At 39.2% G+C, this 26,818-nt stretch overlaps 2 non-coding genes across 2 annotated transcripts; both read right to left on the bottom strand.

The window, feature by feature from the left end:
- Window positions 1-987: 987 nt before the first annotated feature.
- LOC130972751 (small nucleolar RNA R71) lies at window positions 988-1,091 on the bottom strand. Its single transcript, XR_009083914.1, has one exon. It is a non-coding gene; the product is annotated as a small nucleolar RNA R71 (small nucleolar RNA).
- An 11,288-nt stretch (window positions 1,092-12,379) lies between these two features.
- On the bottom strand, window positions 12,380-12,487 carry LOC130971811 (small nucleolar RNA R71). Its single transcript, XR_009083019.1, has one exon. It is a non-coding gene; the product is annotated as a small nucleolar RNA R71 (small nucleolar RNA).
- Window positions 12,488-26,818: the final 14,331 nt, after the last annotated feature.

Raw genomic sequence — 26,818 nt, 5'->3', positions numbered from 1 at the left:
TAGGGTTAAGAACCTTACCTCACCCAAGGTCCAAGGAGACAAGATTAACCTTCTCCTTCAAGAGAGTTGGGTCCTATAACATCAAAGAACCCAAAATCTCAACATTTAACCCATGAAACTCGAAAATAGGGGCTGAGATTTCGAACAGCAAGGTGTGGCTTACCTCAAGATTGATTATATGGGTTTTGTAGAGCTCTCCGCGGTGAACGCGTGGCCGCAAACGGGGCGGCAATCGGAGCTCTAGATCAAAAGTTATGGTGATTTGAAGATCAAGTGAGAGAGAGAAGTTGAGAGAATGTTCTTCCCTTCCTCTCCACCATTTCAGCTTGTGTGTGTAACAAATAAGGAGAGAGAGTGCTGAAAACTAGGGTTTTGGTTAAGTTATGTTGGGCCAAGGGCCCACTTTGGGTCCGGTTGGCCCGGTTTGGCCCGTTCGGTCCAATCTTGGTCCGAATTCTACAAAATTGGTACCAAAATTCTCGTCTCAATCTCCTCTATCACATTTAGCCATAAAAATCACATTTTAGGCTTTCTAGAATAAATTCTCATTTATGGGTTAATTAGCCGTTAATTAACCGGGTTTTACAGATGGCAGCCGAACCCAACAACAATAATGCAAGGAGGATGCTTGGTGATTTCACTAAACCAACGTCCAAGTTTGATGGAAGAAGCATCTCAATTCCTGCCATTGGAGCAAATAATTTTGAGCTGAAACCTCAATTAGTTGCTTTGATGTAACAGAACTACAATTTTCATGGACTTTCATCTGAAGATCCTTATCAGTTTTTAACTGAGTTCTTGCAGATTTGTGAGACTGTTAAGACAAATGGAGTAGATCCTGAAGTCTACAGGCTCATGCTTTTCCCTTTTGCTGTAAGAGACAAAGCTAGAACATGGTTGGACTCACAACCTAAAGATAGCCTGGACTCTTGGGATAAGCTGGTCACGGCCTTCTTGGATAAATTCTTTCCTCCTCAAAAGCTGAGCAAGTTTAGAGTGGATGTTCAGACTTTCAAACAAAAAGATGGTGAATCCCTCTATGAAGCTTGGGAAAGATACAAGCAGATGGCCAAAAAGTGTCCTTCTGACATGTTTTCAAAATGTACCATATTAGATATATTCTATTATGGTCTATCTGAGTTTTCTAAAATGTCATTGGACCATTCTGCAGGTGGATCCATTCACCTAAAGAAAACGCCTGCAGAAGCTCAAGAACTTATTGACACGGTTGCAAATAACCAATTCATGTACACTTCTGAGAGGAATTCCGTGAATAATGGGATGCCTCAGAGGAAGGGAGTTCTTGAAATTGATGCTCTGAATGCCATATTGGCTCAGAACAAAGTGTTGACTCAGCAAGTCAACATGATCTCTCAAAGTCTGAATGGATGGCAAAATGCATCCAACAGTACTAAAGAGGCAGCTTCTGAAGAAGCTTATGATCCTGAGAACCCTGCAATAGCAGAGGTAAATTACATGGGTGAACCTTATGGGAACACCTATAATTCATCATGGAGAAATCATCCAAATTTCTCATGGAAGGATCAACAAAAGCCTCAACAAGGCTTTAATAATGGTGGAAGAAACAGGCTAAGCAATAACAAGCCTTTTCCATCATCTTCTCAGCAACAGACAGAGAATTTTGAGCAGAGCCCCTCTAATTTAGCAAATTTAGTCTCTGATCTGTCTAAGGTCACTTTAAGTTTCATGAGTGAAACAAAGTCCTCCATCAGAAATTTGGAGGCACAAGTGGGCCAGCTGAGTAAGAAAGTCATTGAAACTCCTCCCAGTATTCTCCCAAGCAATACAGAAAAGAATCCAAAAGGAGAGTGCAAGGCCATTGATGTAATCAATATGGCCGAATGCACAAGGGAGGAGAAGGACGAAAATCCTAGTGAGGAAGACCTCCTGGGACGTCTCTCAAACAAGAAGGAGTTCCCTATTGAGGACCTAAAGGAATCTGAGGCTCATATAGAGACCATAGAGATTCCATTAAATCTCCTTCTGCCATTCATGAGCTCTAAAGATTATTCTTCCTCCGAAGAGGATGAAGATGTAACTGGAGAGCAACTTGCTCAACATCTAGGAGCCATCATAAAGCTGAATGCCAAGTTATTTGGTAATGAGACTTGGGAAGGTGAACCTCCCTTGCTCATTAGTGAACTAGATACATGGGTTCAAAAAACTTTACCTCAAAAGAGACAAGATCCTGGTAAATTCTTAATACCATGTACCATAGGCACCATGACCTTTAACAAGGCTCTGTGTGACCTGGGATCAGGCATAAATCTTATGCCACTCTCTGTAATGGAGAAACTAGGGATCATTGAGGTACAGTCTGCCTTATTCTCATTACAATTGGCAGACAAGTCAGTAAGACAAGCTTATGGATTAGTAGAGGACGTGTTAGTAAAGGTTGAAGGCCTTTACATCCCTGTTGATTTTATAATCTTAGATACTAGGAAGGAAGAGGATGAATGCATCATCCTTGGAAGACCTTTCCTAGCCACAACAGGTGCTGTGATTGATGTTAACAGAGGAGAATTAGTCCTTCAATTGAATGGGGACTACCTTGTGTTTAAGGCAAACGGCCATCCCTCTGTAACACTGGAGAGAAAGCATGGAGAGCTTCTCTCAGTACAGAGTCAGACAGAGCCCCCACAATCAAACTCTAAGTTTGGTGTTAGGAGGCCACAACCAAACTCTAAGTTTGGTGTTGAATCCCCATATCCAAACTCTAAGTTTGGTGTTGGGAGTTTACAACATTGACCTGATCACCTTTGTGGCTCCAAGAGAGCCCACTGTCAAGCTATTGACATTAAAGAAGCGCTTGTTGGGAGGCAACCCAATTTTTATTTATCTAATTTTATTTTTATTTTATTGTTATTTTGTGTTTTATTAGGTTCATGATCATGTGGAGTCACGAAAAAAAATATAAAATAGCAGAAAAAAAATCACACCTTGGAGGAAGGACTTACTGGCGTTTAAACGCCAGTAAGGAGCATCTGGCTGGCGTTCAATGCCAGAACAGAGCATGGATCTGGCGTTGAACGCCAGAAACAAGCAACATCCCGGCGTTCAAACGCCAGGAATGTGCCCTGAGGAAAGCTGGCGCTGAACGCCAGTAACAAGCATGGAACTGGCGTTCAACGCCAGAAACATGTTACACATGGGCGTTGAACGCCCAGAACGTGCACCACTTCAGCGTTTAAACGCCAGAATGGTATGCTAAGGCATTTTACATGCCTAATTGGTACAGGGATGTAAATCCTTGACACCTCAGGATCTGTGGACCCCACAGGATCCCCACCTAACATATTCTCACCTTACCTCCTAATTAATCCTATAACACACTTTCCCAAAAACCCTTCACCAATCACCTCAATCTCTCTTCCCAATTACCCCCTTTACCACTCACATCCATCCACTCTTCCCTATAAACCCCACCTACCTTCAAAATTCAAAAATCTTTCCCACCCAAACCCACCCTAAATGGCCGAACCTACCCTCTCTCACTTCCCTATATAAACCCCTCCATTCTCCTTAATTTTCACACAACACAAACCTCTCTTCTCCTTCTTGGCCAAATACACCTCTCCCCCTTTCCTCCATATTTTCTTCTTCTTCTTCTTCTTCTTCTTTTCTTTCTTCTCTTGCTCGAGGACGAGCAATATTTTAAGTTTGGTGTGGTAAAAGCATAAGTTTTTTATTTTTTCATTACCATTGATGGTACCTAAGGCCGGAGAATCCTCTAGAAAAGGGAAAGGGAAGACAAAAGCTTCCACCTCCGAGTCTTGGGAGATGGAAAGATTCATCTCCAAAGCCCATCAAGACCACTTCTATGATGTTGTGGCCAAGAAGAAGGTGATCCCTGAGGTCCCTTTCAAGCTCAAGAAAAATGAGTATCCGGAGATCCGACATGAGATCCAAAGAAGAGGTTGGGAGGTTCTAACCAACCCCATTCAACAAGTCGGAATCTTAATAGTTCAAGAGTTCTATGCCAATGCATGAATCGCTAGGAACCATGATCAAAGTGTGAACCCGAATCCAAAGAATTATCTTACAATGGTTCGGGGGAAATACTTAGATTTTAGTCCGGAAAATGTGAGGTTGGCATTCAACTTACCCATGATGCAAGGAGATGCACGCCCCTACACTAGAAGGGTCAACTTTAATCAAAGGTTGGACCAAGTCCTTATGGACATATGTGTGGAAGGAGCTCAATGGAAAAGAGACTCCAAAGGCAAGCCGGTTCAACTAAGAAGACTGGACCTCAAGCCTGTGGCTAGAGGATGGTTAGAGTTCATTCAACGCTCCATCATCCTCACTAGCAACCGATCTGAAGTTATTATGGATCGGGCCATCATGATTCATAGCATCATGATTGGAGAGGAAGTAGAAGTACATGAAGTCATCTCCGATGAATTCTACAAAATAGCTGATAAGTCCTCTACTTTGGCAAGGCTAGCTTTTCCTCATTTTATTTGCCATCTATGTTACTCAGCTGGAGTTATCATAGAAGGAGACATCCTTATTGAGGAGGACAAGCCCATCACTAAGAAAAGGATGGAGCAAACAAGAGAGCCCACTCATGGAACCCAAGAGATGCATGAGGAAGCTCATCACCAAGAAATCCCGGAGATGCCTCAAGGGATGCACTTTCCTCCCAACAACTATTGGAAATAACTCAACACTTCCTTAGAAGATTTGAGTTACAATGTGGAACAATTAAAGGTGGAACATCAAGAGCACTCCATCATTCTCCATGAAATAAGAGAAGATCAAAGAGCAATGAGGGAGGAGCAACAAAGGCAAGGATGGGACATAGAAGAGCTTAAGGACATTATTGGTCCTTCAAGAAGAAGACGCCACTAAGGTGGTCTCATTCCTTGCTCTTATTTTCTGTTGTTCGGTTTTTATGTTATATGTTCATCTATGTTTTGTGTCTCTACTTCATGATCATTAGTATGTAGTAACTATGTCTTAAAGCTATGAATAAATTCCATAAATCCTTCACCTCTCTTAAATGAAACATGTTTTTAATACAAAAGAACAAGAAGTACATGAATTTCGAAATTATCCTTGAATTTAGTTTAATTATATTGATGTGGTGACAATACTTTTTTCTGAATGAATGCTTGAACAGTGCATAGTTTTTTGATCTTGTTATTTATGAATGTTAAAATTGTTGGCTCTTGAAGGAATGATGAACAAAGAAAAATGTTATTGACAATCTGAAAAATCATGAAAATTGATTCTTGAAGCAAGAAAAAGCAGTGAAAAAGAAAAAGCTTGCGGAAAAAAAATGGCAAAAAACAATTAGAAAGAAAAAGAAAAAGCAAACAGAAAAAGCCAATAGCCCTTAAAACCAAAAGGCAAGGGTAAAAAGGACCCAAGGCTTTGAGCATCAATGGATAGGAGGGCCCAAGGAAATAAAATCCAGGCCTAAGCGGCTAATTCAAGCTGTTCCTAACCATGTGCTTGTGGCATGCAGGTCCAAGTGAAAAACTTGAGACTGAGTGGTTAAAGTCGTGATCCAAAGCAAAAAGAGTGTGCTTAAGAGCTCTGGACACCTTTAACTGGGGACTCTAACAAAGCTGAGTCACAATCTGAAAAAGTTCACCAGTCATGTGTCTGTGGCATTTATGTATCCGGTGGTAATACTGGAAAACAAAATACTTAGGGCCACGGCCAAGACTCATAAAAGTAGCTGTGTTCAAGAATCAACAAAACTTAACTAGGAGAATCAATAACACTATCTGAAATTCTAAGTTCCTATAGAAGCCAATTGTAAGACTTCTAAATTTTTTAAAAGTTATTAATTAATTATTTATGATTCATTATATTTGTTTAAGACTATATTTTGGAGATTTTTATATAAAAATTGAGTAAACTCTTATTTTTTTACTTAGAGTTCTTATAATTGAAAAAATACTGAATATTTTATATGCCTTAATTTTAAATATTTGTATTTTTAACTTTATGTTATAAATGAAGGAGAATTAATTTATCTATCTCCAATTTTTATTTAATTAGCATTTAATTGAAACTAATTTATAAATTTGTAATTGAAAGGTATTTTAAAGATGGATATTTTATATTTAATTTGATTTTAATTATTATCCTATCTTTTATTTATTTTATAAAATTACAAAATTTTAATAAAATATCTAACCTAACCTTAATTTTATCTAAACCTAATTTTCTACCCTTACCCACACTAACACACACACACACACGTCACACCCTCTCTCACTCACGGTTACCCACTCAGCACACACTCAACACCTGAAGAAAGAAAAAAAAAGAAGAAGAGGGAAGTGGGGCTGCAGAGAACAAGGAGAGGGGGAAGAATGGAAGGCGGTGCGGTGGGCGTCACTACCACCGTCGCCGCCGCTGCTGACAGAAAAGAGAGGAGATCTGAGAGGGAAAGAAGGAGCGCGGGGTTGAGGGAGCAGAGAAGTCGCGTCGCCGCTGCATCGCACTTCACCGCCATTGTCGCGTTGTCGTCGGACCTTGGAGGGGGACCGCGCCACCGAGTTGTCGCCGCCGAACCGCCTGCGAGTAACAGAACCGCGAAGAAGAAGAGTGCACGAAGAGAGAGAGGGAGCCGATTCTGCCATCACCGCCGCGTTCAGCGCCGTTCCCCGTCGCCGCTCGTATCGCCGGCGCCGTCCTCGTCTGAACCGTCGTCAGATCCGCCGCTGCTGTAGCTTCTTGCCGCGCCTCTGCGTCGCCAGAGCTTCATGCCGCTGCTGCTGCCGCCGAAAACCATCTCCGAAGCCTGTTTGCTTGGTAAACTCTAAACCTTGCTTCAGCTTCTTTGTCTATTAAATCGATTTTCACCGTTAGAGTGGTTGCTGAGGTTGTCTGTGTCTGGGGTCACTGCGAGTTTCTCTGCTGCCACAGAAAGTCCATCGCCGTCTCGTTTTTGCCGCCACCAGAACCACCGCCAAACTTTCTGCAGTTTGGTTCAGTCATTATTCCTTCATTACGGTAAGAGTTTACATTTCAGAACCTTTCAAAATCTGTTCTGCTCCTAGTTTGTGCCACTATTCTGATTATTGTTGGTGTCTCCGTTGCCTTAATCACATGGAGTGAGGCTAATGTTGCTAGGACGGGTGTCTAGGTCTGATTTCTACTCTTCTGCCGCTGAGAGCCAACACCAGAGCTATTCTTAATGATTCTAGTTGGATATCTTTTTCGATTCTAGGCCATTTACATGCTTTACTATCTTTGTCATGCTTGTTCTGATTCGATTTTTGATACATGTCCTTTGTCTTGCGTTTCTTGAAACTGTTTCAGTCACTGTAATTGCAATTTATATTAACACGACTATTGTAAGAGGCGTCGGGGCTGTTGCTATTCTCGTGGGGGTTATTGTTATCACTGTCGCCATGAATTGAAAGAAAAGGAAATTATTACGATTAGTTACGTAGACTCAGCTAACTGAGGTAGGAATTTTTCTTAAAATCTAATTTATATTACAGAGTTGTGATAACTAGATATTAATGTGAGAGAACATATGTTTGTGATTATGATTGTCTTCTAAATGTGGTTGTCTGCTGGACTGAATGTCTGATTGCTTGATTGCTTGAGTAGTTTGTGATTGCTGAAAAGAAATTAGTTTGAAAGGTTATTTAGTTGATTATTATGAAAAATGGCTTTTCTTGGTTTTAAAGCTATTCTCGATAATGTAAAGGAATTGGCTTTGGAAATGATTTGGAATATGAAATTGGATTAACTTTGGAAATGGTTTAATTTTGAGTTAGTGACTTTATAAATGATTTAGTATTTGAGCTGGTTTGATTTTAAAAAGAGGTTTATTATGGGCACTGATTCGCCTTGAAAATAATTTGATATTGGAACTAGCTGAATCTTGGAAAATGATTGAGGTTTGGAAAAGGTTTGAGAAATGTTTGGATGGGACCCGAACAGGGTGGCAAAGTCCGAGTTTTAGAGGAGATGCTGTCGAAATTTTATAAAATTGGAAGTTTTATTTGAAGTAATTAACTAAAAAGATTTGTTTTTAAACATTATATGTTTTAGAATAATCTATTTATCAAAGAAAAAAATGATGTTTTGGAATTGAGATTGTTAATGAAAGAAATGAAAAGAGGATTGATGAGGATTTTCTTTGAAATATGGTTTTTAAATGAATTTGGAAATGAGGTTTGGATTGATGAATGATTATGATATTGAGAATGTTGAGATATGTGGCTTATGAATTTGAAATATCTGAGATACGAGGTTCTCTGGATTAAGTACCATGGCTTACCACCACGTGTACCAGGTTGAAAACTCGATACTCTGTTGACCCTACGACGTAAGTGTGACCGGGCACTATATAAATTCCCGGGAATGTTACTGATGAGCGGATAATTTGTATACTTTTTGGCATTGTTTTTAGTATGTTTTTGATATGATATAGTTAGTTTTTAGTATATTTTTATTAGTTTTTAGTTAAAATTCACTTTTCTGGACTTTACTATGAGTTTGTGTGTTTTTCTGTGATTTCAGGTATTTTCTGGCTGAAATTGAGGGACCTGAGCAAAAATCTGATCCAGAGACTCAAAAGGACTGCAGATGCTGTTGGATTCTGACCTCCCTGCACTCGAAGTGGATTTTCTGGAGCTACAGAAGCCCAATTGGCGCGCTCTCAACGGCGTTGGAAAGTAGACATCCTGGGCTTTCCAGCAATATATAATAGTCTATACTTCGCCCAAGATTTGATGGCCCAAACCGGCGTTCAAAGTCACCTCAAGGAATCCCAGCGTTAAACGCTGGAACTGGCACCCAAATGGGAGTTAAACGCCCAAACTGGCACCAAAGCTGGCGTTTAACTCCAAGAAGAGTCTCTACACGAAATTGCTTCATTGCTCAGCCCAAGCACACACCAAGTGGGCCCGGAAGAGGATTTTTATGTCATTTACTCATTTCTGTACACCCTAGGCTACTAGTTTCTTATAAGTAGGACCTTTTACTATTGTATAGAAATCTTTTGATCACTTTTAGATCTCTAGATCATCTTTGGACATTATAGTTCTTAGATCATTGGGAGGCTGGCCATTCGGCCATGCCTAGACCTTATGCTTATGTATTTTCAACGGTGGAGTTTCTACACACCATAGATTAAGGTGTGGAGCTCTGCTGTACCTCGAGTATTAATGCAATTACTATTGTTCTTCCATTCAAATTCCGCTTGTTCTTTATCCAAGATATCACTTGTTCTTCAACATGATGAAGGTGATGATTGACGCCCATCACCATTCTCACTCATGAACAAAGTGACTGACAACCACTCTTGTTCTACAAGCATTTGAGGCTTGGTGAATATCTCTTGGATTTCTGATTGCACGATGCATGGTTGATCGCCTGACAACCGAGTGCTCGCCTGACAAACGAGCCAACCATTCCGTGAGATCAGAGTCTTCGTGGTATAGGCAAGAACTGATGGCAGCATTCAAGAGAATCCAGAAGGTCTAACCTTGTCTGTGGTATTCTGAGTAGGATTCAATGATTGAATGACTGTGACGTGCTTCAAACCTGTAACCTACTGGGCGTTAGTGACAGACGCAAAAGAGTTATTCTATTCCGGTAGGGGAGGGAACCACACCGGTGATTGGCAGCACTGTGACAGAGTGTGTGCATTAGCTTTCACTGCGAGGATGGGAGGTAGCTGCTGACAACAGTGAGACCCTATACGAGCTTGCCATGGAAAGGAGTAAGAAGGGTTGGATGAAGACAGTAAGAAAGCAGAGAGACGGAAGGGAAGGCATCTTCATGCGCTTATCTGAAGTTCCTACCAATGAATTACATAAGTATCACTATCTTTATCTTTTATGTTATTTTCGTTCATCACCATATATATCTGAGTTCGCCTGACTAAGATTTACAAGATGACCATAGCTTGCTTCAATACTAACAATCTCCGTGGGATCGACCCTTACTCACGTAAGGTTTATTACTTGGACGACCCAGTGCACTTGCTGGTTAGTTGTGCGAAGTTGTGTAATGCCATGGTATTGAGCGCACCAAGTTTTTGGAGCCATTACCAGGGATTATGAGAGTTGTGAAAAAGTATAGCTCACAATTTCGCGCACCAAGTTTTTGGCGCCGTTGCCGGGGATTGTTCTAGTTTTGAGCAAGCCTTTGGTAACATCAGTGCCAAGATACGGCAACAACATCAAATTTTTGGTGTTATTGCCCGGGATTGTTTAGGCTGGACAACTGACGGTTCATCTTGTTGCTTAGATTAGGTATTTTTTTTTTCAAAATTCTTGAAGATGAATTCTAGAGTTTCATGATGATTTGTTGAAATCTGGCTGGCTGAGAAGCCATGTCTAATCTGATTGGACCGAGGTTTCAACTTATCACCACAAGAGCTTGTTGATTTCGTATCAATCTTGCTTTTGGAGCAGTGATTTGCTAAGGCTTGGCTGACCTTTGGTCATGTCTAGTGTTTTGGACCGAAGCTTTCTTTGGAAGCTTGGCTGGCTGTGAAGCCATGTCTAATTCCTGGACCGGAGTCTTAGACTAGCATTGCACTGATTCCTGGAATTCTCATTAAGAATTTGATACCTTCTTTTTCCACTTAATTTTCGAAAAACACAAAAAAATTAAAAAATAAAAAATCATAAAATTCAAAAATATTTCTTGTTTGAGTCTAGTGTCTCATCCTAAGTTTGGTGTCAATTGCATGCATTCATATGTCTTAGTGATCTTCAAGATGTTCTTGATGATTCACTTGCTCTGATCTTTGAATTCTATTGACTTGAGTATTTTGTGTGTCTCATATGCATTTTCAGTTTATTAGTGTCAGTAGTATACAAACTGCTAAGTTTGGTGTCTTGCATGCATTGTTATTTGATTCTTGTTGCATTTTAATTATTAAAAATCCAAAAATATTTTTAATTTGTGTCTTTTCAAGTCAATGATACAAGGGATTGAAGATTCAGAACACACTGCAGAGGAATTATACAGAAAAAGCTGAGCATTCAAAAATGCCCAGTGAAGAAGGCAGACTGGCGTTTAAACGCCAGCCAGGGCACCTGGTTGGGCGTTTAACGCCCAAAAAGGTAGCATTTTGGGCGTTAAACGCCAGAATGTATACCATTCTGGGCGTTTAACGCCAGGATGGTGCTAGGGGGAAGATTTTGTTTTCAAATCAATTTTTTTCAAGTTTTTCAAAATCAAATCTTTTTCAAATCAAATCTTTTCACTCAAATATTTTCAAAATTAATTTCTTTCCTTTCAAAGATACTTACTAACAATTAATGATTTGATTGAACATTTTTTGCCTTTTCTGTTAAGGAAGGTTTTATGTTTGAATCATATCTTTTCTTGTTAGGCAAGTCACTAATTTTCCAAATCAAATCTTTTAAAATAATTTTCAAAACATATCTTTTAAAATGGTTTTCAAATCATATCTTCTCAATCACATCTTTTTAAGACAATAACCTTTCAATCATATTTTTTTATCATATCTTTTTCAAATTAGTTTTCAATCAAATCTTTTTAGTTTCTAATTTCAAAATCTTTTTCAAAAATCACTTGATTTCTCTTCCACTTTCAATTTTCGAAAATTATCAATCAAATTTTCAAAATGTTTTCAAAATCTTTTAATTGAATTTTCGAAAATCCTCTTCCCTCCTTCTCACATCCTTCTATTTATGGAGTACCACTCCTTCTAAATGCACAATTCGAACCTTATCTAATTAAAGTTCGAATTCTTCTTCTCCTTCTTCTTTCTATCTCTCTTTTCCTCTGACATTTCAAGGAATCTCTATACTGTGACATAGAGGATTCCACATTTTCTTTTTCTCTTCTCTTTCATATGAGCAGGAGCAGAGACAAAGGCATTCTTGTTGAAGCTGATCCTGAACCCGAAAGGACCTTGAAGAGAAAGCTAAGAGAAGCCAAAGCACAACTCTCTTTAGAGGACCTGACCGAATTCTTCAAAGAAGAAGAACCCATGGCAGCCGAAAACAACAACAATGCCAACAATGCAAGGAAGGTGCTGGGTGACTTTACTGCACCTACTCCCGACTTCTATGGGAGAAGCATCTCTATCCCTGCCATTGGAGCAAACAACTTTGAGCTTAAGCCTCAATTAGTTTCTCTAATGCAACAGAATTGCAAGTTCCATGGACTTCCAATGGAAGATCCTCATCAGTTTTTAGCTGAATTCTTGCAAATCTGTGACACAGTCAAGACTAATGGGGTTAACCCTGAGGTCTATAGACTGATGCTATTCCCTTTTGCTGTAAGAGACAGAGCTAGAATATGGTTGGATTCTCAACCTAAAGAAAGCCTGGACTCTTGGGAAAAGCTAGTCAATGCCTTCTTGGCAAAGTTCTTTCCACCACAAAGATAGAGTAAGCTTAGAGTGGAAGTCCAAACCTTCAGACAGAAGGATGGAGAATCCCTCTATGAAGCTTGGGAAAGATACAAACAATTAATCAGAAGATGTCCTTCAGACATGCTTTCTGAATGGAGCATCATAGGTATTTTCTATGATGGTCTCTCTGAACTATCCAAGATGTCTTTGGATAGCTCTGCTGGAGGATCTCTTCATCTGAAGAAGACGCCTGCAGAAGCTCAAGAATTGATTGAAATGGTTGCAAATAACCAATTCATGTACACTTCTGAAAGAAATCCTGTGAACAATGGGACTAGTCAGAAGAAAGGAGTTCTTGAGATTGACACTCTGAATGCCATATTGGCTCAGAACAAGATATTGACTCAACAAGTCAACTTGATTTCTCAAAGTCTGTCTGGAATGCAAAATGCACCAAGCAGTACTAAGGAAGCTTCATCTGAGGAAGAAGCCTATGATCCTGAGAACCCTTCAATGGAAGAGGTGAATTACCTAGGAGAACCCTATGGAAACACCTACAATTCTTCATGGAGAAATCACCCCAATTTCTCATGGAAGACTCAAGAGAGACCTCAACAAGGTTTCAATAACAATAATGGTGGAAGAAACAGGTTTAGCAATGGCAAGCCTTTTCCATCATCTTCTCAGCAACAGACAGAGAGTTCTAAGCAGAATACTTCTGACTTAGCAACAATGGTCTCTGATCTAATAAAGACCACTCAAAGTTTCATGAATGAAACAAGGTCCTCCATCAGAAATTTGGAAGGACAAGTGGGTCAGCTGAGCAAGAAAGTTACTGAACTCCCTCCTAGCACTCTCCCAAGTAATACAGAAGAAAATCCAAAAGGAGAGTGCAAGGCCATCAACATGGCCGAATATGGAGAGGAAAGAGAGGAAGAAGACGCCACTGAGAAAGACCCCAGTGGGCGTGCACCACTCTCCTCTGAGTTCCTCAATGAGGAACAATGGGAATCTGAGGCTCAAAATGAGACCATAGAGATTCCATTGGACTTACTTCTGCCATTCATGAGCTCTGATGAGTATTCTTCCTCTGAAGAGGATGAGTATGTCACTGAAGAGCAAGTTGCTAAATACCTTGGAGCAATCATGAAACTAAATGACAAGTTATTTGGAAATGAGACTTGGGAGGATGAACCTCCCTTGCTCACCAAAGAACTGGATGACTTGTCTAGGCAGAAACTGCCTCAAAAGAGGCAGGATCCTGGGAAGTTTTCTATACCTTGTACCATAGGCACCATGACCTTCAAGAAGGCCTTGTGTGACTTAGGGTCAAGTGTGAACCTCATGCCCCTCTCTGTAATGGAGAAATTAGGGATCTTAGAGGTGCAAGCTGCAAGAATCTCATTAGAGATGGCAGACAACTCAAGAAAACAAGCCCATGGACTTGTAGAGGATGTTCTGGTTAAAGTTGAAGACCAGTACATTCCTACTGATTTCATAGTCCTAGAGACTGGGAAGTGCATGGATGAATCCATCATCCTTGGCAGACCCTTCCTAGCCACAGCAAAGGCTGTGATTGATGTTGACAGAGGAGAGTTAATCATTCAAGTGAATGAAAAATCCTTGGTGTTTAAGGCCCAAGGATATCCCTCTGTCATCATGGAGAGGAAGCATGAAGAGCTCCTCTCAAAACAGAGCCAAACAGAGCCCCCACAGTCAAACTCTAAGTTTGGTGTTGGGAGGCTACAACCAAACTCTATGTTTGGTGTTGAAACCCCACATTCAAACTCTAAGTTTGGTGTTGGGAGGTTTCAACACGGTTCTGAGCATTTCTGAGGCTCCATGAGAACCCTCTGTCAAGCTAATGACATTAAAGAAGCGCTTGTTGGGAGGCAACCCAATGTTTTATAATTAATTATTTTCTTTTGTTATTTTATCTTTTTTGTAGGTTGATGATCATAAGAAGTCACAAAAACAATGAAAAAAGCAAAAACAGAATGAAAAACAGGAAGAAAAATAGCACACCCTGGAGGAGAAGAAACTGGCGTTCAAACGCCAGTAATGCTAGCTGTTGGGCGTTTAACGCCCAGTCTGGCACCATTCTGGGCGTTTAACGCCAGAAAGGGGCACCAGACTGGCGTTAAACGCCAGTAAAGGGCAAGAACCTGGCGTTAAACGCCAGGAATGGGCACCAGCCCGGCGTTTAACGCCAGAAATGGCTCAAAACGTGATTTTGAGCAACATTTGGTGCAGGGATGACTTTTCCTTGACACTACCGGATCTGTGGACCCCACAGGACCCTACCATCACTCTCTCTCTTCTTCCCCCATTCACCAATCACCTCAACACCTCTTCCCCAAAAACCCCTCACCTATCAAATCCCATCTTTCTCTTCACCACTCACATCCATCCCTCATAAAACCCCACCAACCTCACCCTTCAAATTCAAACCACTTTCCCTCCCAAACCCACCCATAATGGCCGAACCTTTACCCCCCTCTCTCCTATAAATACCCTTCTTCAACTCTTCATTTTCACACAACCTAAACACCCTTTCTTCCCCCTTCTTGGCCGAATACACCACCATATCCCTCTTCCTCATTTCTTCTTCTTCTACTCTCTTCTTTCTTCTTTTGCTCGAGGACGAGCAAACATTTTAAGTTTGGTGTGGTAAAAGCGTTGCTTTTTGTTTTTTCATAACCATTTATGGCATCCAAGGCCGGAGAAACCTCTAAAAAGAGGAAAGGGAAGGCAAAAGCTTCCACCTCCGAGTCATGGGAGATGGATAGATTCCTCTCAAGGGTGCATCAAGACCACTTCTATGAAGTTGTGGCCTTGAAGAAGGTGATCTCCGAGGTCCCCTTTTCACTCAAAAAGGGTGAATATCCGGAGATCCGCCATGAGATCCGAAGAAGAGGTTGGGAAGTTCTTACCAACCCCATTCAACAAGTCGGAATCTTGATGGTTCAAGAGTTCTATGCCAATGCATGGATCACAAAGAACCATGACCAAAGTGTGAACCCGAATCCAAAGAATTATCTCACTATGGTTCGGGGGAAATACTTGGATTTTAGTCCGGAGAGTGTGAGGGTGGCGTTCAACTTGCCTATGATGCAAGGAGATGAGCATCCTTACACTAGAAGGGTCAACTTTGATCAAAGGTTGGACCAAGTCCTCACAGTTATATGTGAAGAGGGCGCACAATGGAAGCAAGATTCAAGAGGAAAGCCAGTCCAATTGAGAAGGCATGACCTCAAGCCCGTGGCTAGAGGATGGTTAGAGTTCATACAACGCTCAATCATCCCCACTAGCAACCGGTCCGAAGTTACCATAGACCGGGCCATCATGATCCATAGTATCATGATTGGAGAAGAAATAGAGGTTCATGAGGTTATAGCCCAAGAACTCTATAAGGTGGCGGACAAGACCTCCACCTTGGCAAGGTTAGCCTTTCCTCATCTCATTTGTCACCTCTGTTATTCAGTTGGAGTTGACATAGAGGGAGACATTCCCATTGATGAGGACAAGCCCATCACCAAGAAAAGGATGGAGTACACAAGAGATCTCACTCATCATGAGATCCCTGAGATTCCTCAAGGGATGAATTTTCCTCCACAAAACTATTGGGAGCAACTAAACACCTCCCTAGGAGAACTAAGTTCCAACATGGGACAACTGAGGGTGGAGCATCAAGAACACTCCATCATCCTTCATGAAATTAGAGAAGATCAAAGAATCATGAGGGAGGAGCAACAAAGACAAGGAAGAGACATTGAGGAGCTCAAGCACTCCATAGGATCTTCAAGAGCAAGAAAGAGCCGCCATCACTAAGGTGGACCCGTTCTTTGATTTCCTTATTATTATTCTTCTGTTTTTCGAATTTTAATGCTTATGTTTATCCATGTTTGTGTCTTATGATCATTAGTGTCTTAGTGTCTATGCCTTAAAGTTATGAATGTCCTATGAATCCATCACCTTTCTTCAATAAAAACGTGCCTAATTGATAAAAGAAAGAATTGCATGAATTTTGAATTTTATAATAGTTTAATTATTTTGATGTGGTGGCAATATTTTTGTTCTCTGAATGTATGCTTAAACAGTGCATATGTCTTTTGAATTTGTGGTTCATGAATGTTGTCTCTTGAAAGAATGATGAAAAAGGAGACATGTTACTGAGGATCTGAAAAATCAATAAAATGATTCTTGAAGCAAGAAAAAGCATTTCAAAAAAAAAAAACCGAAAAAAAAATGAAAAAAAAAAGAGAAAGGAATAAGAGTTGTGATCCAAGGCAATAAGAGTGTGCTTAAGAACCCTGGATACCTCTAATTGGGGACTTTAGCAAAGTTGAGTCACAATCTGAAAAGGTTCACCCAATTATGTGTCTGTGGCATGTATGTATCCGGTGGTAATACTGGAAGACAGAGTGCTTTGGGCCACAGCCAAGACTCAATAAATAGCTATGTTCAAGAATCATCATACTTTACTAAGAGAATCATTAACACTATCTGGATTCTAAGTTCCTAAAGAAGCCAACCATTCTGGATTTCAAAGGATAGAGTGAGATGCCAAAACTGTTCGGAGGCAAAAAGTTAAAAGCCCCGCTCATCTGATTAATACTGATCTTCACAGATGTTTTTGGAATTCATTGCATATTCTCCTCTTTTTATCTTATTTGATTTTCAGTTGCTTGAGGACAAGCAACAATTTAAGTTTGGTGTTGTGATGAGCAGATAATTTGTATACTTTTTGGCATTGTTTTTAGTATGTTTTTGATATGATATAGTTAGTTTTTAGTATATTTTTATTAGTTTTTAGTTAAAATTCACTTTTCTGGACTTTACTATGAGTTTGTGTGTTTTTCTGTGATTTCAGGTATTTTCTGGCTGAAATTGAGGGACCTGAGCAAAAATCTGATCCAGAGACTCAAAAGGACTGCAGATGCTGTTGGATTCTGACCTCCCTGCACTCGAAGTGGATTTTCTGGAGCTACAGAAGCCCAATTGGCGCGCTCTCAACGGCGTTGGAAAGTAGACATCCTGGGCTTTCCAGCAATATATAATAGTCCATACTTTGCCCAAGATTTGATGGCCCAAACCGGCGTTTAAAGTCACCTCAAGGAATCCCAGCGTTAAACGCTGGAACTGGCACCCAAATGGGAGTTAAACGCCCAAACTGGCACCAAAGCTAGCGTTTAACTCCAAGAAGAGTCTCTACACGAAATTGCTTCATTGCTCAGCCCAAGCACACACCAAGTGGGCCCGGAAGAGGATTTTTATGTCATTTACTCATTTCTGTACACCCTAGGCTACTAGTTTCTTATAAGTAGGACCTTTTACTATTGTATAGAAATCTTTTGATCACTTTTAGATCTCTAGATCATCTTTGGACATTATAGTTCTTAGATCATTGGGAGGCTGGCCATTCGGCCATGCCTAGACCTTATACTTATGTATTTTCAACGGTGGAGTTTCTACACACCATAGATTAAGGCGTGGAGCTCTGCTGTACCTCGAGTATTAATGCAATTACTATTGTTCTTCCATTCAAATTCCGCTTGTTCTTTATCCAAGATATCACTTGTTCTTCAACATGATGAAGGTGATGATTGACGCCCATCACCATTCTCACTCATGAACAAAGTGACTGACAACCACTCTTGTTCTACAAGCATTTGAGGCTTGGTGAATATCTCTTGGATTTCTGATTGCACGATGCATGGTTGATCGCCTGACAACCGAGTGCTCGCCTGACAAACGAGCCAACCATTCCGTGAGATCAGAGTCTTCGTGGTATAGGCAAGAACTGATGGCAGCATTCAAGAGAATCCGGAAGGTCTAACCTTGTCTGTGGTATTCTGAGTAGGATTCAATGATTGAATGACTGTGACGTGCTTCAAACCTGTAACCTACTGGGCGTTAGTGACAGACGCAAAAGAGTTATTCTATTCCGGTAGGGGAGGGAACCACACCGGTGATTGGCAGCACTGTGACAGAGTGTGTGCATTAGCTTTCACTGCGAGGATGGGAGGTAGCTGCTGACAACAGTGAGACCCTATACGAGCTTGCCATGGAAAGGAGTAAGAAGGGTTGGATGAAGACAGTAGGAAAGCAGAGAGACGGAAGGGAAGGCATCTTCATGCGCTTATCTGAAGTTCCTACCAATGAATTACATAAGTATCACTATCTTTATCTTTTATGTTATTTTCGTTCATCACCATATATATCTGAGTTCGCCTGACTAAGATTTACAAGATGACCATAGCTTGCTTCAATACTAACAATCTCCGTGGGATCGACCCTTACTCACGTAAGGTTTATTACTTGGACGACCCAGTGCACTTGTTGGTTAGTTGTGCGAAGTTGTGTAATGCCATGGTATTGAGCGCACCAAGTTTTTGGAGCCATTACCAGGGATTATGAGAGTTGTGAAAAAGTATAGCTCACAATTTCGCGCACCAGTTACCCCCATTGAGCAATATTGATTATTTGAGAAAAAAAGCTATGCATAGACTCTTGAGGATGCACGTCGGGGGACAGTCTAAGGACAATTCAGACTTGTCGGGTTGGCTGGATAACCGACAGATGAGCCTCATCAGTCATAGGACAAGCATGCATCATATGCATTTGTATGCTTTGCTTGGGTTTAAACTTGTTTTGGTTTGCCTAATTACTAAACTGTTCCTAACTGCTACTTGAACTATTTGCTGTAACTGCTTCCTAATTGTGTTTTACTTGTCTGTCTTGTCTGTGTTTGTCCTGGCATGTTACATTTGAGAATGGACTTTGGTGCTGAATTAATGATTGTGTGGTTTGATTGCGTGATTGGTTTCTTGGTTTCTGATTGAGATTTGCTTGTGTAAAAAGAAAGACCTTGGATTTCTAAAAATCTTGAACATTATTTCTTTGAAAAGGTTTTGAACGATTAGCTATTGGATTTTAAAAGGATTCATAAGGCAATGATAATCACTAAATTTGAAAGCAGTTTTCTTATTGAAATATCTTCTTATGACAATTTTGAAACTCCGTGGTGTGACCGTGAGGTTGGGTTCTCACCCCCTACAGCTTTACCTTTTCAGGAAACGGATGAAGAAGCATTAAGAAGAGTTATACTGCATTTGGTTTATATGCTGTTACATTAATTAGATTATTTTCTTCCCTCGTCTTTGTTATTACAAGTTTGTAAGAGGGATAGGAATTGTATGTTTTATATGTATAATATATTGAATTATTATGTAAGGAGTCTTATATATGAATGTATGCCTGTTTTGTATTTTTCTTAAGATAAAGTATTTATTTCTGATTTTCAAAGAAATCAGCGATATAGTGTCGAATCACAGGCTCCTATTTTATTATTTAGTATGTAAAGTAGTCATAATATTTCTTGCTATCAGAGTAGCGCAGCCGGAAGCGTGACTTTTGATAGTAAGGGTGTTACACCAATCATTCTAGACTTCAAAGAAAAAAGTGAGATGCCAAAACTGTTCAGAAGCAAAAAGCTACAAGTCCCGCTCTTCTAATTAAAATTTATATTCATTGATATTTTGAGATTTATAGTATATTCTCTTCTTTTTATCCTAATTGATTTTCAGTTGCTTGGGGACAAGCAACAATTTAAGTTTGGTGTTGTGATGAGCGGATAATTTATACGCCTTTTGGCATTATTTTTAGGTAGTTTTTAGCATGATCTAGTTACTTTTAGGGATGTTTTCACTAGTTTTTATACTAAATTCACATTTTTGGACTTTACTATGAGTTTGTGTGTTTTTCTATGATTTCAGATATTTTCTGGCTGAAATTGAGGGACCTGAGCAAAACTCGGATAAGAGGCTGACAAAGGACTGCTGATGCTGTTGGAATCTGACCTCCCTGCACTCAAAATGGATTTTCTTGTGCTACAGAACTTCAAACGGCGCGTTCTCAATGGCGTTGGAAAGTAGACATCCAGAGCTTTCCAGAAATATATAATAGTCCACACTTTATTCGGAATTTGATGACATAAACTGGCGCTCAACGCCAGTTCCATGCTGCATTATGGAGTCAAACGCCAGAAACACGTCACGAACCAGAGTTGAACGCCCAAAACACGTTACAACTTGGCGTTCAACTCCAAGAGAGGCCTTAGCTCGTGGATAGATCAAGCTCAGCCCAAGCACACACCAAGTGGGCCCCAGAAGTGGATTTATGCATCAATCACTTACCTGTGTAAACCCTAATTAGCTAGTTTATTATAAATAGGACATTTTGCTATTTTATTTTCATCCTGGATTGTATTTTTGATCCTGTGATCACGTTTGGGGGCTGGCCATTCGGCCATGCCTGGACCTATCACTTATGTATTTTCAACGGTGGAGTTTCTACACACCATAGATTAAGGGTGTGGAGCTCTGCTGTATCTCAAATTTCAATGCAATTACTACTATTTTCTATTCAATTCGATTTATTCCTGTTCTAAGATATTCGTTGCACTTCAACTTGATGAATGTGATGATCCGTGACACTTATCATCATTCTCACCTATGAACGTGCGTGACTGACAACCACTTCCGTTCTACCTTAGACCGGGCGTATATCTCTTGGATTCCTTGATCAGAATTTTCGTGGTATAAGCTAGAATTGATGGCGGCATTCATGGGAATCCGGAAAGTCTAACCTTGTCTGTGGTATTTCGAGTAGGATTCTGGAATTGAATGACTGCGACGAGCTTCAAACTCTTGAAGGCTGGGCGTTAGTGACAGACGCAAAAGAATCACGGGATTCTATTCCAACCTGATTGAGAACCGACAGATGATTAGCCGTGCTGTGACAGAGCATTTGGACCATTTTCACTGAGAGGATGGGATGTAGCCATTGACAATGGTGATGCCCTACATACAGCTTGCCATGGAAAGGAGCAAGAAGGATTGGATGAAAGCAGTAGGAAAGCAGAGATTCAACAAGGACAAGCATCTCCATATGCTTATCTGAAATTCCCACCATTAATTTACATAAGTATTTCTATCCTATTTTATTTATCTTTTAATTATCTAATCCAAACACATTTGAATCAGCCTGACTGAGATCTACAAGATGACCATAGATTGCTTCATACCAATAATCTCCGTGGGATCGACCCTTACTCACGTAAGGTATTACTTGGACGACCCAGTGCACTTGCTGGTTAGTTGTGCGGAGTTGTGACTAAGTGTAATTCACGTGTGAGAGCTACCAAACCATTGGAGCCATTGTTGATGATCACAATTTCGTCCACCAATAGTCTAAACCAACAAGCAATCTCGCACCAAATTTAGAAAATGTGTCACCACAATTCAAATTCAATAACCGGGAGTAGAATCTCGGGTCGTTCTCCCTAGAAGTTGCCCTAAGATGCACGTCATTGGTTAGGAGTTCGCTTGGTATTTTGGAGTTGAATACAAGAAATGTAAATGAACATAAATTAGAACAATGAGCAATTAACAATTGGACTAAGAAAACCAAGAAATTAAACTAATAAGGATGAATGACAATTAATCAATATAAAATCCTTGGCTATGAGTGAGAATTAGAATTTCTATCATCATTGCCTTCATCAATTGTGACAAGAATTGGCTATTGCTCCACTTAGTTAACCTCTAACTATGAAGAAAAGTCAAGTGGAGATAATCAATTTGAGTCCACAAGTCCTAGTCAAATCCTAAGGAAAGACTAGCTTTAGTGGCATTCAAATCAACAAGCAATTTCTAATTGTCAATCAACAAAAGACTTTGACAATTCAAGTGTCTCCAATTTTCCAACCCCCAAGTCAAGAGTGAAAATCTACTCCATGACTATAATTGACATTTCCTCAAACACTTGGTGAGCGAGAATGAAAGACATTGTGAAATTGAAAAAAAAATTCAAATCAAAGTTATCTACTACAAACAACTAACAACAATCAAGCAATTAACAACTATAAACATGAATTTCCTCAATGCATTAATAGAGATCAATGTAAACAAGATCCAAATCTAAGATCCAAAATAACGAGAGTAACAAGAACACTAAATGAGAGTAGGAGAATGAGATCTACAAATTAAAGCAATATAAACTTGAATTTAAAACAGATCTAACAAAAAAATCCAAGTAAAATTGAAATTGAGAAAGCTAAAAGCTAGAGAGAAGTGAGAGTTTCTCTCTCTAAAATCAAAACTTCAAAAACTAGCTCCAAAATTCTTTAATGTGTGAATTCCCCCTTTTCCCTTGTTTCATTGGGTCTTTTCCATGCAGAATTCCCTTCAGATTGGACCTGGAGCTCCTCAGAAATCGCCAGCCACGATTTCACTAATGATGTCACGTGCCGAGTGTCATGTGTGCACGTCATCTGCATTTTGCAAGCCACACGTACGCGTCAGGTACGCGTACACGTCGGTGGGATTTTTTCTCAGCCACGCGAATGCATCAACTTTTGCGCGCTAATCCTAGAACCATGCTCCCACGCGTGCGCGTCGGAGCCAATTCTCCAAAGCTCTATTCTTCATGTTCCTTCCACTTGTGCATGCTTCCTTTCTCTCTTTTAGACCATTCTTGCCCCTATAAACTCTGAAATCACTTAACAAATATATCACGGCATCGAATAGTAATAGAAGAGGATAAAAATATAGCATATTTAAGGTCAAAGAAGCATGTTTTCAACCATGAAGCAAAATTAGAAAGGAGACACAAGATAAACCCTAAAATTAGGGTTTATCAAACCTCTCCACACTTAAACCAAGCATGTCCGCATGCTAAAAGAAATTAAAAGACCAAAGAATCATAGGAGAGTGAGGTTTATGCAATGCATTTTACCTACATGAATGCAACTAATGTGAATGCTTCTATCTACTTGGCCAAGAGTAAATCAACTTCCAAGAACATGTATGAGTACATAGGGCCAAAATGACAAGATAATTCATGAACTTTACCAATTCAAACATCAAAGTGGAGTGTACATAACTTGCATGAAGAAAGCTCATGAAAGCCAGGAACAAGGAGTTGAGCATCAAACCCTCACCGGAAGTGTATTCGCTCTAGTCGCTCAAGTGTGTAGGGTTGGCTACTCAATTCTCCTCTAATCATGCTTTCCAAGATTTGTTTTTCATCTAACAATCAATAATTATTCAATGCATGCATACATATATCATGAGGTCTTTTCATAGGTTGTAATGGGACTAGGGTCAAGGTAAGGGTATATATATGGCTAAGTGAGATTGACATTTGCATCTTTGATTAACCTAAGCTCTCACCAAACACATATAACAACCTATACAATTCTAATACAATACCTAGCTACCTATGATCCCCACTTTTTCATGTACTCATGCATTCTTTTTAATTCACATTCCATATGCATTGTTATTACTACTTTGCTTTAGGGCATTTTTTTGTCCCCTTTTTATTGCATTTTTTCTATATATATATATATATATATATATATATATATATTTTTTTTTTTTTTTCTATTTTTTCTTTTTATTTTTCCTTTGATATATATTTTTCTTTATTCCGTATTTTTTTATTTTTGCAATAAAATATATACAAGAGTATCAATGCATATAGTTTAAACATAATTAATACATGAGTATATATCCAATTTCCAAGATATTCAATGAAAATAAAAACACACTCTTACCTCAACCAATGTCCCAAGTTTTTCCACACTTGAATGATACACACACTCACTAGCCTAAGCTAATCAAAGATCCAAATAAAGGTCATTTATTATTTTTCGCTTAAAGGCTTGTAATGTGTTGAAATTAAGAACAAAAGGGGATTAAAATAAGCTCAAAATTGGCTAACAATGGTTGATGAAGGGTAGGCTATTTAGGTAAATGAGCTAAATAAAATGATGGCCTCAATCATATAGATGCATTCATACACAAAATAATGGACATATAGAATCAAACAAACCAAGAATTGCAATCATAGAAGGAGAACAATACACACAAGAATGGAAATAAGTGGTTATATGATGTAACCACGCAATAGGGCTCAAAACTCACATGCTTGTGTTCTTAGCTCAAAAACCATGTTCCAAAATACATTCTTCAAGCAAGTTTAACACAAAATTTTTCAAAATGGTAGGGTGCCCTAAAAACGATTTCTTGGAAAAGAAGTCATCACCCTAACCAAATAGTCCTAACAAGAACAACTACCATGCAAAAAGTGTTCAAAAACAAAAACTAGCCATGCGGTTTATCCTAATTAACTAAAGAAAAATCAAATTATAGGTGTCGAAAGAAAGGGTTGTTACCTACGGAAGTCGGTAAACGACCTCCCCACACTCAGAAGTTTGCACGGTCCTCCGTGCTATTGGTAATGCGTAAGGTGGGATTGGGGTCGGCACCTCCACTATCCATCTCTTGAGCACAAATTAAGGAAGAATTACAAAACCATGCTATTTCATTGAATAAATGTGAGAAAAGTTGATAAAATTCCCCAAATTAAGCACAAGATAAACCACAAAATTGAGGTTTATCAAACCTCCCCACACTTAAACTAAGCATGTCCTCATGCTAAAATCAAGAAAGAGACAAAGGGTATCAATATTTATTCAATGCAAATAAACTATATGCAACCTATCTAAATGCAACTATCTAAATGAATGCAACTACTTGGTCAAAATAAATCAACTTTCAAGAAGACATATATAAGCATAAAAGCTAAAGTAATAGCAATCAAATCAAACCCATAATTGAATTGAGTTATAAAAAGATTTTACAAACTTGCAAGAAAAGATGATCATGGGTGGAAACATGTAATTGAGTAATTGAACCCTCACCGGATGTGTATCCGCTCTAGTCACTCAAGTGTATAGGGTTGATTCACTCAATTCTCCCCTAATTATGTTTTTTAAGATTTGTTTTTCATCTAACAATCAACAATTATTCAATGCATGCATACAAATATCATGAGGACTTTCCATAAGGTTGTAATGGGGTTAGGGTCAAGGTAGGATTGTATATGGTTAAGTGGACTAGAATTTGAATCTTTGATTAACTTAAACTTCCCACCTAACCTATATAACAACCTATACTATTCTGAACAAACCTAACTACCCATAATTTTCACTTTCTCACATGCTCATGTATTCTCTTTTCAATCCACATGCATTGATATTATTGAACTCTACTTTGGGGCATTTTGTCCCCTTTTTATTGCTTTTCTTTTTCTTTCTTTTCTATTTTTTTTCAAACTAAAATATATATAAGAGCATCAATGCATATGATTTAAACATAATTAATGCATGAACATGCACCCAATTCCCAATATTTTCAACAAGAATACAAAAACACACTTTTATCCCAACCAATATTTCCAACCTTCCCAAACTTGATTAATAAACACTCTCACTAGCCTAAGCTAACCAAAGATCCAAACAAGGAACATTTATTGTTTTTCACTTAAGGCTTGTAATGTGCTAATATCAAGAACAAATGGGTTTAGCATAAGCTCAAAGTTGGCTAACAATGGAAGATAAAAGGTAGGCTATTTGGGTAAGTGAATTCAATGAAAAAATGGCCTCAATCATATAAATACACGTATATATGGAATAATGGACATAAAGAATCAAACAAATCAAAGATCACAATCATAGAAAGAGAATAATCACACACAAGAAGGAAAATAAGTGGTTATATGATGTAACCATGCAATTAGGCTCAAAATCTCTCATGCTTGTGTTCTCAGCTCAAAAACATGATCCACAATATATATAATTCAAGTAAGTTCTAAAAAAAATTTTCAATCAATTGGGGTGGTGCCCTATAGATAAATTCCTTGGAGAATTTTATTGTTTTGACTAAGCTTATTATATGTATCCTAAATGAATACTTGTGATTGAGAAAGGTTAATAATTTCTTAGTTTAACTCCCTTTTTCAATCAAACCAAATTTTCATATGCAAAAAGGGTAAACTAAGCTCAATAATTTGCATTTCCAATCACAACTAATAGACTAAAATGACTATATATATACTATCAACTAAAAGTGAAAATCAAACTAAAAGTATAAAATATATACAAACTAAAGTACAAAATGCAACAAGCTAAAACAAAAGTATCCAAGATAACTAATATATACAATAATTCAAAAGTGCAATAAAATAAAGTGCAAATACTAAAAATAAGACAAAATAAGGGAAGAATGTCTGAAATGGTCACCAAAATAGAAATTCCGCCGACGACGGCGACCTCCCACACTTAGAAGAAAGCATCGTCCTCGATGCTACAACTCAGACTAGGTGAGAGGGTCAACGTCCGCATCTGGCTGAGGCTGTGGCTGTGGCTCTACAGGAGTCTGCAGTGTCTCTGTGGAAGCCTGAGTCTGTGTAGGTGCCTCTGCCTACTGAGCCTCCTCTTCCCGATCCTCCTCCTCTGCCTCAGACTAGTCGAAAGGAGTATCGGTGTCGGAGGGTATTTCGGCGCCCAATGATGCCAGCATCTGACTCAAACGCTCATAACGTCACTTGTGGTGACGTTCGCTCCGA

This window comes from Arachis stenosperma, chromosome 3 (genome assembly GCF_014773155.1).
Source record: "Arachis stenosperma cultivar V10309 chromosome 3, arast.V10309.gnm1.PFL2, whole genome shotgun sequence".
Classification (NCBI taxonomy): domain Eukaryota; kingdom Viridiplantae; phylum Streptophyta; class Magnoliopsida; order Fabales; family Fabaceae; genus Arachis; species Arachis stenosperma.
Note: the sequence above shows the minus strand (reverse complement) of the source record. Positions and strands in the feature narration are given on the sequence as shown.